This window comes from Tenrec ecaudatus, chromosome 1, assembly GCF_050624435.1.
Source record: "Tenrec ecaudatus isolate mTenEca1 chromosome 1, mTenEca1.hap1, whole genome shotgun sequence".
Taxonomy (NCBI): Eukaryota; Metazoa; Chordata; class Mammalia; order Afrosoricida; family Tenrecidae; genus Tenrec; species Tenrec ecaudatus.
The window spans coordinates 318,313,014-318,326,500 of NC_134530.1; the positions used below are offsets into that span (position 1 = coordinate 318,313,014).

A 13,487-nucleotide genomic window follows, 5' to 3' on the forward strand; every position below is an offset into this window, starting at 1 on the left:
ACGAGTAAATGTAGCGCGGGCACCAATTCTCACTTCAGGACATTCAGCCATATCCATCTGAGTATTATTGAGACCGTAAGACAGATATGGTCAATTAAGCCTGCTTTTGTACAAAATGTTCAGTATTAGTGCTTGGCGTCTCCTTAGCAGGCTTCTTTAACCACTTAGTGGCAAGGGAGAACAAACAAACATAGCCACGCTCGTCCCTGCTCCGTACATTCAGTGTTACTCCTCATCTGTGGACTCCCTCAGAGAACTCAAGGTCCGCCGAGCTCAAACCTAAACGAAAAGCCAACTGAAGTCACCCAGAACGTGCTGTGCAGGTCTAAAAGACCCCCGATTGACCAGGTTGCCCCTCAGTTCACCTCTCTTCACAACCTGAAGGCCTTGGCTTTGCCAATAGCAGGAGAGAAGGGGCTGTCTGGAGGGTGTTTGGCCGCTTTGAACTTGAACTGCTCTTTGACAGAAATGGCGCCAGTGCAATGAAGTAGGCTTAGAGATGTTAAAATGGGGAGGGAGATGGTAACGTGCACGTTTTCACACTGCAAAACGGCTCGTCACTGCAAATGCACAACTGAAACAAAAATTCCAAAGTTTTGCAAAATGTTATGGAGATAAACAATTGAGCTACATAGGAAATCTAATTTCATCTAAATAATGTAGATGAAATTTATAAACATATAAAAACGCTTGCTTGCTGTCAAGTTGATTTCAACTCATGGCAACCCAACTTGGGTCAGAGTAAAACCCTGGCTGACTTCTCAGAGGCAGGTTGACAGGCCTTTCTTCCGGGTGTCTCTGAGTGGATGCACACCGCGAACCTTTCAGTTAGCAGCGATGTAATGAGTCCATGCTTTGTACCTCCCCCGGAGGAGTCCCAAGGGGGTGGTGATGGCTCTCGGTAGGTGCTGTCCAGCCATTTCTGACTCACACCAACCCTGTGTGTTAGTGCCTGACGTGGTCGCCTAAATGCTGGCTGGGCGGGTGCAGTGGGGCACGAGGCGAGAGCAGTCATCAATCCCTGGGAAGATTTGGGAAGGTTTGAAGGGAGAGGTGCTCTGCAGCAAAGGTGGGAGCTGCACAGCAGAGTCTCACATTCTCATGGGCGCTCGACGTGCTGGAGCCAAAGACTGAACGAACTTAACCCTACAACTACTGCCCTGAGATCATCTTTACACCTGAAACCAAAAAATATCCTCTGAGCTAGTAGAGGCCAACGGAAACAAATGACTCTATATGTTTTCATGGACCATTTAAAGACAGCACCACTAGCAAGTAGAGTTCTTTGCTATAAGTTTGACTTCCTAAAACCAACCTAGTTAAGAGCCTTTCACTAAATTCAGATTTTACTGAAAAATGTATTAAGCCGTGGCCTGCGAGCCATGAAAGGTGCAACAATTGATCTCTCTTTGCCCGGAGCCACAGAAGAAGGCGGGTCGGGCAGAGGAGGAGGAAATGGAACCTGTGGTTAACTGCCTCCAGGAACAAGAGCCTCCTATGTCAGGGCCCCAGAACAACTGGATGATACCTGGCTGCCATGACTCAACATTTTGATCAAAGCCTCCATAGACAAATCCTGACCCGCACAGCAGAAGTTCAAATTCTCATGGGCTCTAGACATCTCGGAGCCAGGGAGGGGTGAACCCAGCCTTACGAATAGTTGCCCTCAGATAATTTTTAACCGTTAACCAAAAACATTCCCTCAAGTCGTCTTCAAACCACACATGGGTTAGGTTACATAGTGAAAGGTATAGCCATTGAGCATTATCCACTTGTAAAGACTACGTTTAGGGACTGAAATGAGAACGGCAACTTGGCAAATCCGAGAGGAGCCTTCCACAGCTGCGAATCTACACATCTCGGGGGAGGGAGGCAGAAAAGGAGGTGAGAACAGCAATGTGACTCAAGGTTATTTATGTTGCTAAACAGCACACATAGAAAATGTGCCACTGGTGTGTGCTTTCTTATGTGTCTTCTTCAGTGTAACCCATTAATAAATGAAATCCTATGACCTTTAAAGGTGGGCGCGTTGTTGTTGTTAAGAGAGTTGACGTGAAGGAGTCAAGCACAACTTCAAAATGAAAATGCTCCTAAATTCAGATGAAAAACCCCAAACCCAGACACACTGCCATAGAGTCAGTTCTGGCTCAGAGGAACCTGATAGGACTGAGGGGAACTGCTCCCTGGGGGTTCTGAGACATTACATCTGCACTGGAGCAGAAAGCCTCCTCTTCCTCCTGCTGAGGGTCTACGTGACCTCAAACTGACCCTGTGGGTCCCAGCCTAAATGGGAACCCACTACGCCACCTGCAGTATGAGCCAGAAATTACACGGGCTTCATGTGCATCAAGAGACAATCAAACATTGAGTTTACAATTTAAAGACATGCCAATTGATGATGGTTATGAAATGCTAAAGAGTAAAAGTTATCAACCTCAAACTATTTCTAGTCAAAGCTCCCATACGTGTCTGAACGGAAGTACAAAACTAAGATTTAGGTCAGAAGCCATAGCCAAAAAACCAATTCCCTGCCACCGGGTCGATGCCGATTCATCAAGATGCTTTAAGACAGGAGAGAACTGCCTGATGCGTTTTCAAGGCTGTAAAACTGTTTTCGAGAGTAGAGTCTGTCTTTCTCCCAAGGAGCAGTTGGTGGATTCGAACTGCTGGCCTTTCAGATCTCCGTCCAACTCATAACCATTACACCATGAGGGCTCCAGCTGGACACAGGGGGCATTATCCTTTAAAACTGTGATGATATTTTCTTGCCCTAACAATTTGACAATAAAACTGTTTAACTGTGTTTCACATGAAAAATTCACAGGTTATTTATTTTTTAATCGTTTTATTAGGGGCTCATACAACTCTTATCACAATCTATACATATATCAATTATATAAAGCACATCTATACATTCATTGCCCTCATCATTCTCAAAACATTTGCTCTCCACTTAAGCCCTTGCCATCAGGTCCTCATTTTCCCTCCCTCCCCGCTACCCCCTCTCTCATGAGCCCTTGATAATTTATAAATTATTATTTTGTCATATCTTGCCCTGTCTGATGTCTCCCTTCACCCACTTTTCTGTTGTCCACCCCCCAGGGAAGGAGGTCACGTGTAGATCCTTGTAATCTGTTCCCTTTTTCCAACCCACTCTCCCTCTACCCTCCCAGTATCACCCCTCACACCCCTGGTCCTGAAGGTATCATCCGCCCTGGATTCCCTGTGCTTCAAGTTCCTATCTGTACCAGTGAACATTCTCTGGTCTAGCTAGACTTGCAAGGTAGAATTCGGATCATGATAGTGTGGGGGTGGGGTGGGGGAGGAAGCATTTAGGAACGAGAGGAAAGTTGTATTTTTCATTGGTGCTACATCACACCTTGACTGGCTCATCTCCTCCCCTAAACTCCTCTGCAAGGAGATCTCCAGTGGCCGGCAAATGGGCTTTGGGTCTTCACTCTGCACTCCCCCCCTCATTCACTATGGTAAGATTTTTTTTTGTTCTGATGATGCCTGATACCTGATCCCTTCAACACCTCGGATTGCACAGGCTGGTGTGCTTCTTCCATGTGGGCTTTATTGCTTCTGAACTAGATGGCCGCTTGTTTACCTTCAAGCCTTTAAGATCCCAGACGATATACCTTTCGATAGCCGGGCACCATCAGCTTTCTTTGCCACATTTGCTTATCCACCCATTTGTCTTCAGCAAACGTATCTGGGAGGTGTGGACCCAATGATATGATGTTTTGTTCTTTGATGGCTGATAACTGATCCCTTGGCACCTCGTGATCACACAGGCTGGTGTGTTTTTCCATGTGGGCTTTCTTGTTTCTTAGCTAGATGGCCGCTTGTTTACTCTCAAGCTTTTAAGACCCCAGACGCTGTATCTTTTGATAGCCAGGCACCATCAACTTTCTTTACCACATTTGGTTATCCTTAAGGAATGTGCCCAAGATAATTTTCCCAGTAAAAAAATTATTAGTTTTTTATTGGTTAGATTCGTTTCTCATTGCTTGCTTAACACTAAGGTACACTTTTACTTGCTCATTTCTTAATCCAATTACCTGTACAGTAAGGTAAGAATAAAATATTGGGCTCAGAATTTTTTTTCTTTTAAAGAAATGAAACATCTTCATGAACTCTTAACCCCTACCCACCAAAAAGTGGTTTTTATATTGGTACAAAATGATATGTAAAACCAAAAGGAAGAAAAGTCAGGAAAGGAGATCAAACAGGAAACAAAAGATGTGCAGGATAAAATACATGAGAGAGAACTCGAAAGGTGAACACTCATGGTGGTAACGACTCACTGTGACCCTGCACGGCAGCACAGAACTGCCGATCTGGATGGGAGAAGGTAAGCCCACCTTTCTCCGGAGGACCACTGACCTCGGGCTAGCAGTCCAACACGTACCCACTACGCTCCTGAGGTGAGCACTAGGCAAGAGGGAAAAAACGAATAGCAAAGCAGTCTCATGTTCTCACTTCCCTCCTTCACTGTAAGCCAGCGGTTCTCAACCAGGGCTCACCCAATTCAAAACAGTAGCAAAATGACCGCTGTGATGTAGCAACGAAAGTAATTTTATGGTGTGTTTGGGGGGCTGTCACCACAAAATGAGGAACTGTATTAAAGGGCCGGGGCATTAGGAAGGTGGAGAACTGCTGCTGTAGGCAGCCTGACAGAACATAAAGAACATGTTGGTCTGATTTCACTGCTGCCTCGCTGTCTAAGCAGAAAGGCCATGCTTCCTGTGGTGAATACATGAACCAATGGAAAGGAAGGGTGAGTTGTGATAAACGATACAGAAGTTAATTACAGCTCCTAAAATAATTGATACCATCGTGATCGTTTCAAGACTTACAATGTCAACATTTCACTGATCCAGAGGCTAGCGGGCAAGGAACTTTTCAAAATTCTCAAAAATCTTGAAGTTAAAGTTAGATTATAAACATTTTTAGAGGTGGAAGAGAGACATGGGGCTATAAAATAAGTTGCAAATAATTGCATTGGTAATGATAATAAAATTGGGGAATGATTTTTGGAAGATATGATGTACACAGACTGCGGATCATCCCTATTACATTCCTCCTTTGCCCGCAGCTCTACCCCCCTGACGATGAGGGAGAGGAAAGAAGGCATCAGCCATGCACTGAACGGGATTGTGGGAATTTCTAAGCAAATGGGTCCAACACTGCCATTCTGAGGAACAAGATGACTTTGCCACGCAGAGACCTGAGTGATCTGATCCTTGCTCATTCTAACACAGGCTCACAATGGCAAAGAGTCACATGGCAGGCATCCCAACCCGCAGCTTCCCCAGGCTCTAATAAACCACCCCGCCGTCTCACCACTCTGGCCAGAGGTCCTTCTGAGTAACCACCCTTCTCAACGAGCACCATGAGATGCACTCTCCCACCGAACATTAAAGGCCTTACAGTAAATGCTCCAAAATTAAATTTGTGCCAGCAATCTAGCCACCAGGTAGAAAGATGCTCTCCTCCAAGTCCTCAAACCCAAGTGTGCCCTGGGTAGAAACAAAAGTTTATTCAAAGAACCAGAACTCTTGAGCGGTGCTAGAAAGTACACTGCCCACTGCTGCCCCAAAGCTCAATCCCACTGAACGGAGGAAAGACAAAACGCAAATAACCATGAGCCCTCTTCACTGGAGAATACAGGCCTACAGCCCTCCACTCCTACCCGCCCTACAGAACAGGGTAGAACTGTCCCTGTGGTTTTCCCAGATGGTAACTCTTTGCAGAAGCAGAAAGCCTCAAACTACTAACACTGTGGTTAGCACCCAATGCAGAACCACCACTCCACCAGAGCTCCTATAGAGGGAGATACAATGAAAATGGGAACTGTGTGCTGGGGCCACCACAGATGTCTTCTTCTGCAAACACAGAGGCTTGGTGGAAGACGAGGTCAAGTCTAGCACTGGAATGGGAGAAGAAAGTCTGGCCGCATCCCATACCTTTTGTTAGATGACTCTCCTAAATAGCCACATGCCATTCAACCGACAACCTCTGAGAGTCATTTTTATCTTTTTTTTTCTTTTTTTACATTTTATCAGGGATGCATACAACTCTTATCACAATCCATACATATACAGACATCAATTGTATAAAGCACATCCATACATTCCCTGCCCCAATCATTCTCAAAGCATTTGCTCTCCACTTAAGCCCTTTGCATCAGGTCCTCTTTTTTTTCCCCCTCCCTCCCCTCTCCCCCCTCCCTCATGTGTCCTTGGTAATTTATAAATCGTTATTTTGTCATATCTTGCCCTATCCGGGGTCTCCCTTCCCCCCCTTCTCTGCTGTCCCTCTCCCAGGGAAGAGGTCACATGTGGATCCTTGTAATCAGTTCCCCCTTTCCAACCCACTCACCCTCCACTCTCCCAGCATCGCCCCTCACACCCCTGGTCCTGAAGGTATCATCCACCCTGGATTCCCTGTGTCTCCAGCCCTCATATGTACCAGTGTACAGCCTCTGCCCTATCCAGCCCTGCAAGGTAGAATTCGGATCATGTTAGTTGGGGAGAGGAAGCATCCAGGATCTGGGGGAAAGCTGTGTTCTTCATCAGTACTACCTCGCACCCTAATTAACACATCTCCTCTCCTAAAACCCTCTATGAGGGGATCTCCATTGGCTGACACTTGGGTCTTGGGTCTCCACTCTGCACTTCCCCCTTCATTTAATATGGTATGTGTATATATATATATATATATATATATATATATATATATATATATATATATATATATACTCACACACACACAAACATACACACACACATATATATGCATACACACACATATATCTTTTTTCATTTTTATCTTATTTTATTTCCAAAACCTTTTTGGGGAGGTAATACAGATATATCATTTCATAGTTCAATCATATCAATTAGTATTGGACAAGTGTTACCATAATCACTTCCAAATAATTCTGTTTCTTCTTGAACTGTTTGATATTGTCTCCCCTTTACACTCCCGCCCCCCTCGTTAGACCCCAGAGGAACCCTTATTCTTGTCTCTGTAGGGTCTTCAATCCTGGCTTTCATATACCAGAAAAACAAAAATTGATGAGGGTTAACCCCAATGACAAAATACATCACAGCTAAACCCCAAAATGAATAGTGGGGGAGAAAAGCAAAACACAGAAAAGGTTGAAACCAAATCAAGTCCAACATGCATGGGGTGTGGGACTGTTCAACTGAGGAGCCTACTGTTATATTCCAGAGTCAGACCCTCCAAGATTTCCCAAGGGGGCGTGACCTCCCGTACCACACAATTGACAACTTGGGAAACAGAGCCTCAGTGAGGGAGCGTGAATGACAGAGATGGCAGTTAGGAACAGTGTCCTGTGTGTTAGAAACCATACCTTCAATTACTACTTCTTTATGACTCAATCAAGTTATGCTTTTATAAAACCGTGTTCCTGCAATGAACTACTTAAAAACCAGCCCACACTTGATGCCATTCGTGACTGGAGAGTTTAGGAATGAGGTCATCCCACCCGCCTCGTGCTAATAAGTAAATGAACTAGGTACTTTCTCTCAGGCTCAGAAGTAATCGTGATACATCTACTGTGTGCTCTGTCTAGAGTGGTTATAGAATAAGCTTTTAAAAGACAACATTTGCAAACTTCCAAATGTTAAGAGTCAAAAGGTTTACATCAATTCAACAGTCTTATTTCATGCCAGTCACTAGCGATATTTAGTTTTCTTCTACGAAGCTTCCCAGCATCACCTAAAATGAACAATCTCCTGCAAATGTCCCGTAACTGCTGTTCCGTCACACAACACACACAGAGTCAGATTGAATCTTTTCTCTACCTACATCTGAGGGCTGATGAATTGATTTTTATTCTATGGGACCTAATTTTTTTGGTCTTTTAAAAAAATCATTTTATTAGGAACTCATGGTTTTTTGAGTCACAGTAATGTTTGCTTATTTTTATGGATAGCTACTTGCCTGCAGCAGTGGCAGGGCTGAGCGGCCATGGCAGAAAGTGTAAGTGGTGTGCAGGGAAGAGTTCGTGGGACAGACTTTAGAGTACCATCTGTAGAAGGGCATGCTTGGGGGGAGCAAGGGTAAGATTGACCTTGGCCAGAATCTCGAGCCTTGGCTTTAAACTGTTGTAGCAGCTTCTAATTGTTAATGTTATCTATCAACTTGGCTAGACTGTGGTTTGGCCTGAATTGGACTGGTTTTTTTTATTTTAACATTTTATTAGGGACTCATATAACTCTTATCACAATCCATATATATACACATACATCAATTGTATAAAGCACATCTGTGCATTCTTTGCCCTCATCACTTTCAAAGCATTTGCTCTTCACTTAAGCCCTTTGCATCAAGTCCTCTTTATCCCCTCCCTCCCCACTCCCCCCTCTCTCATGAGCCCTTGATAATTTATAAATTATTATTTTGTCATATCTTGTCCTGTCCCAAGTCTCCCTTTACCCCCTTTTCTGTTGTCCATCCCCCAGGGAAGAGGTCACATGTAGATCCTTGTAATCGGTTACCCCTGTCCACCCCACCTTCCCTCTACCCTCCCAGTATCACCACTCACACCACTGTTCCTGACGGGATTATCCGTCCTGTGTTTTCAGTTCCTATCTGTACAAGTGTGCATCTCTGATCTAGCCAGATGTGTAAGGTAGATTTGGGATGATAGTGGGGTGGGGGTGGGGTGGAAGCCTGTAGCAACTAAAGGAAAGTTGTATGTTTCATCGTTGCTACACAGCACCCTGACTGGCTCGTCACTTCCCTGGGAGGGACTTATTTTTAACCCTTTTATATTTTAATATTTGAAGCCTATTTTTTCACCTAATTTTTGATATAGTAAACGATTAAACTGAAAACAAATTCTTTGCCACCCCTACACAAATCATCATTTTTTATACATTTGAATTTTTACATCATTTTATTGGGGACTCGTACAAATTTTTTCTTTTTTTTTAAAGTGTCAGTAGTGGAACGATCCACCCTTTGTCCTTGCAAAGGGTGAGCAGAACGCTACTGTATTTCTCTAGGACATTTATAAAGAGTTATCTTCACCTTCAGAAGAAACTGAATAACAATACATGTCCACTGCATTTGATTTTCTTATGAAAGTTTTCGACATTGAATGTCTACCATGACCCAGAGTCTGTTGCATATTTCTGTTTTTAGGGATTCCACCCAAAAAGTATTAAGGTAGAATTACCAATACAGTAGAAGTTTCCATAGTAATACAAGCCATCGAACCAAAACGGAAAAGACCACACGTACTCTGAACCTTCACTGTCTATTTGAGAAATGTTATGAAGATACCAGTATCATTTTTTTAAGTTTATAGCCCCCTCTATTCCGTATGAAGGGTCATCAGAGGAGAGGATGGCTAGGCTTTGCCTCATGAACTTTGGGCATGTTATCCAGAGAGACCAGTCCCTGGACAAGGACATCGAGCTTGGTAAAACAGGAGGTCAGTGAAGCAGCAGCAGCTAAACAAAAGAGATCCACACAGTGACTGCCCCGTGGGCTCAAACATAACAATGACTGGGAGGGAGGACTGAGTAGTGTTTCCTGCATCTCACATCAGGTGGTTCTGGGTCAGACCTACTGAGGCCTCCAGGGTGGCGAGCATCTACCCAGAGCAGCAACAAAAATGACACTGCCGCCATCCCAGACTACTCAAAATGCCCGATTCTTTAAATGAAGAATAAAACCTCTCTAGACACAAAATAAAGCATATGTAATACAAATACAGAGTATAAGCTACCGAAGGCAAAAGAACGTCACATGAAGAAATAACGATCTATAAATACATTACTTTTAGAAATAACGATCTATAAATGTATTACTTTTAGAAATAACGATCTATAAATGTATTACACGAGGATGGTTCCTGAGAGCGTTCGAAACAGCACTAATCAATCTTCTAGGTGTTTTCTGCTGAATAGCGCCTAGTAAACATGTTAGGTATGACACTGATTATTTCTAGGAATCATGCCTTCCATTATTTATTAGTGAAAAGATTATATGATTGAGTTATTAGAACTCTGACACTCGGAACTTATGAACATGTGAGAGTACCATACATCTGAAAAGACACAAATACTACACAGACCGCAAGCACCTGGATATTCACACATAAACTGTTTTACATTATGAGTTTTTCACAAACCTCCTGGCCACAATAAAAAAGGCTGTGGAGATTTGGCCAATACTTTTGATCTCTCCTTCCCGCCACTTAACAAAAAATCTCCAACACACTGAAGAGATTGCATGTAAACTCCACTCCGCAGTGGACAGCTTCTGGTTAAGATTACCAGACAGGTCAGTGGACTCAATAAGCCAAAGGGCTGGTGAGGGGAAATCTGAGAGGCTCAACACTGAAGCCATTGCCTCTCCTTGCTGTCCACCACCAAACCCAGTGAACCGTGAAGACCATGTCCTGAGTGACCAGGATGATCATCAGCCGAACACCTTTCTTGCCCCAAATGAAGAGATCAAAAGTGAACTGAATACTCAAGGTGAACATACAGAAATCCACCTATTTAGGAAAGGGAGCTCAGCCCATACGAAAATGCACTTTTGACTTAAAAAAGGAGACCACACGAAAGAGGTACATAAATTGAAGACCAGCCCAAAGCACAGAAAGCCATTCTATCACCATTGGAAAGTATGAGGACTCACTAGGTAGACAGGCTGAAGCATTCCTTTGAGCTGAAAAGGCTTTAGTGGCTGAAAAGCATTAAGCAAAGGAGTCGACTACTGTCATTCTCACAAACAAGTGAGCAAGATCATCCAGTGTCTAGAGCACTCATCATTCAGGAGACTCTTACTGGTGCATGAATGACACTGCTCATCACGATGAACGTGGCTGAGCACAGGGCTGACAACAGGGCCAATGAAGTTACACAGTCATGGACATACAGACAAGACACAGCAGGGTGGGTTCTCTGAGCCCTTTGGGGGCATGATTCAGAACCAACTTATTAAATAAAGTGATGTGCAAAATCCTCCAAACGTCGAACCCTGCCATCATCAGTTGCTGTCAGGATGATTCTGATTCCTGGGGACGCCACATGCATCTGAGAAGCTCATTCTAGAAATAATGAATGGGGAAGCATGTGGGACATGCAAGTGCAGTTAGAATCCCGTGGGTGCTGTGGGAGCACGGAGAAAAGGAGAGAAAGTAGAGAAGACAGGAAGTCAGATACACTGGCGGTAGAAGACGGTGCAAAAACACAGTGGTTATCACACGGAAACCACATGGCAACATGGTGCATACCCAGGTTCACGGGAAGGAAACAAAAACAGTAACCCCCCGCCTCCTTTAATTACTGGAGAATAGATGTGATTCCCTATTTAATGATACCAGTGAGACAGGAATGTATTAATATGTGGAACCAATATGTAATTTTAGCCGCTATTTCAGATTATAGTAAATGTACCAGAGATTACATATAATGAGAAGATGCATAAAAGAAGCCTTTTGGGACATATATTGACAGTCAATAAAATTATTTTATTGAAACGAAAATAGTGAAACAGCGGCCGTGCTTTTTGAATTTGCACCCTGTTCCAGATGTGCCATGCTACAAAACTCAACCCAGTCATGGTTGGAAAGCATCTTCGAGAAGTCAGCATTGAACTTGGCTCAGCTGTTATCAACACTGACAGAATGGCACTGGGCATTGTTTCGCCTTCAGTCGCCATCCATGAAGAACGTATGCTCTACATAAGGGCAAAACCTGACAGACCAAAGATTAATAGCAATATGCTAAATAAGAAAAGAGTCGTTTGGTGAAGTACCCTGGGAATTTACATTGGTCTAATCAGAGACCACATCAATTACTGGGAAGGTAAGGGAAACAGAAAATCAATTAAGCCTGCAGATTAAGCCATATTGGGAAAAACTTGAATTACCACTACGTAAATCATCTGGAATTATACTGAATGCACACTAGCAAGCGTATCAATAACAATAAGGGCCTCTTTCAGAGCGGTTGAGTGGGGAAGAATTACGACTTCACAATAAAAACATGTGTCCACCTTCAATAGGCAATATTTACTTGCAAGCATTTGCTAAGGTCTCCAGATAGACTATCTTTTGCAAAAATGAGAATTTTAAAAAGGTTGGTTGTTGCTTAGGGTTCTCCATGTATACTTCATTCAGAAGAAACGCTAGTTTATAAAGTCCCCAGAGGTCTTCCACATGCAAAACAAACTCCAAAAAGTGATGTTTCGACTTTAAGAATGAGGTACACACGATTCCTTTTGAAAAGCACAACAGAAAACGGAATTCTTCAACTGTGTTTCTTCTCCTAGATTTTGCTCCTATCTTGTTGCAGTATCAAAATCATACAGAAGGAAACCTGAATTCATTAGAATCTGGTCTCTTCTAAAACAAACTTTCAGACCAAGATGGAAATTCTGTGGAACAAAATTGAAATATTCCATTTTGACACACAGGAAACTGGCTGTGTATAGTTGTACGCTAACTGAACTAAACACAATGCCCACGGATCACCTTGGCTTGATTTTCAAAGCAGTAGCTTGGCAAAGCACAGCAGTAGTCTCAATAGTGCCGGCAGGTTGTGGCAGAGGCTCTAGGTCAAAGGCTTCCTCAAGGAAAAGCTAGGACGAGAAGCCACGGGGATCAAAGGCAGAAGAAAGCCGGAGAGGGCACAGCTCTGGGCCAGGCCGTCTTCCATCTGGCCTTCTGGGCAGAGCCCTGCTTCTCCAGGAGCATCTCTCAATCAGGGTCTCCGCTGGACAGATGGTGCTTGGCACAATTGAAGAGATTTTAATGAAGGGATGACTTATAAGGTGTTAGCCAGGTTAGGAAAACCAGGAGACAATGTAATACCCTAAGGCAAAGCAGTCAACAATGGGGAGCCCTTTCTATGCCTAGGCTGGAGGAGACAATGGGGGTGGGGGGTGGGGAGGAGGCAACACAGGTTGCTTACAAAACTCAACAACAGGGGTTAAAATGCAGAGTGTCTCTAGACATGATTGTGTGGCCTTTCTGCGGAGTGCACTCCAACTAGGAAACTCTGTCAGGGAGGAACGGAGGATGGGACTTTCTTCCCATTTACTTCCAGGTCCAGCACAGGGCTGGATAACTTCTGTCTGTCCCTCCTTACCCTCTCTGGGCCCTTCTTCTCCTTGATATATGCCGGGGGTCAGCAAACCACTGCTCATGGGCCATCTGAGGCTCTGAAGTACGTACGTACGTACATGTGTCTCTGACGTATGTACACGAGACTCTGAAGTACTTGCATGTGTCTCTGCAGAACACACATGAGGTCCTAATGTACATATATGTGGCTCTGAAGTACGTACACGAGGCTCTGAAGTACATACATGAGGCTCTGATGTACGTTTGTGTGGCTCTGAAGTACGTGTATGAGTCTCTGCAGTATATACATGTGAGTCTGAAATACATACATGAGGCTCTGATGTAGGTACATGTGTCTCTGAAGTAC

General features: G+C 43.9%; 1 protein-coding gene and 1 non-coding gene across 3 annotated transcripts in view; both read right to left on the reverse strand.

Annotated features, from left to right (window-relative positions):
* Nucleotides 1-13,487, reverse strand: part of CDKAL1 (CDKAL1 threonylcarbamoyladenosine tRNA methylthiotransferase) — a 770,441-nt gene that overhangs the window by 514,512 nt on the left and 242,442 nt on the right. The gene's annotated exons all lie outside the window — the stretch shown is intronic.
* Nucleotides 8,973-9,102, reverse strand: LOC142437808 (small Cajal body-specific RNA 24). Its single transcript, XR_012782326.1, has one exon.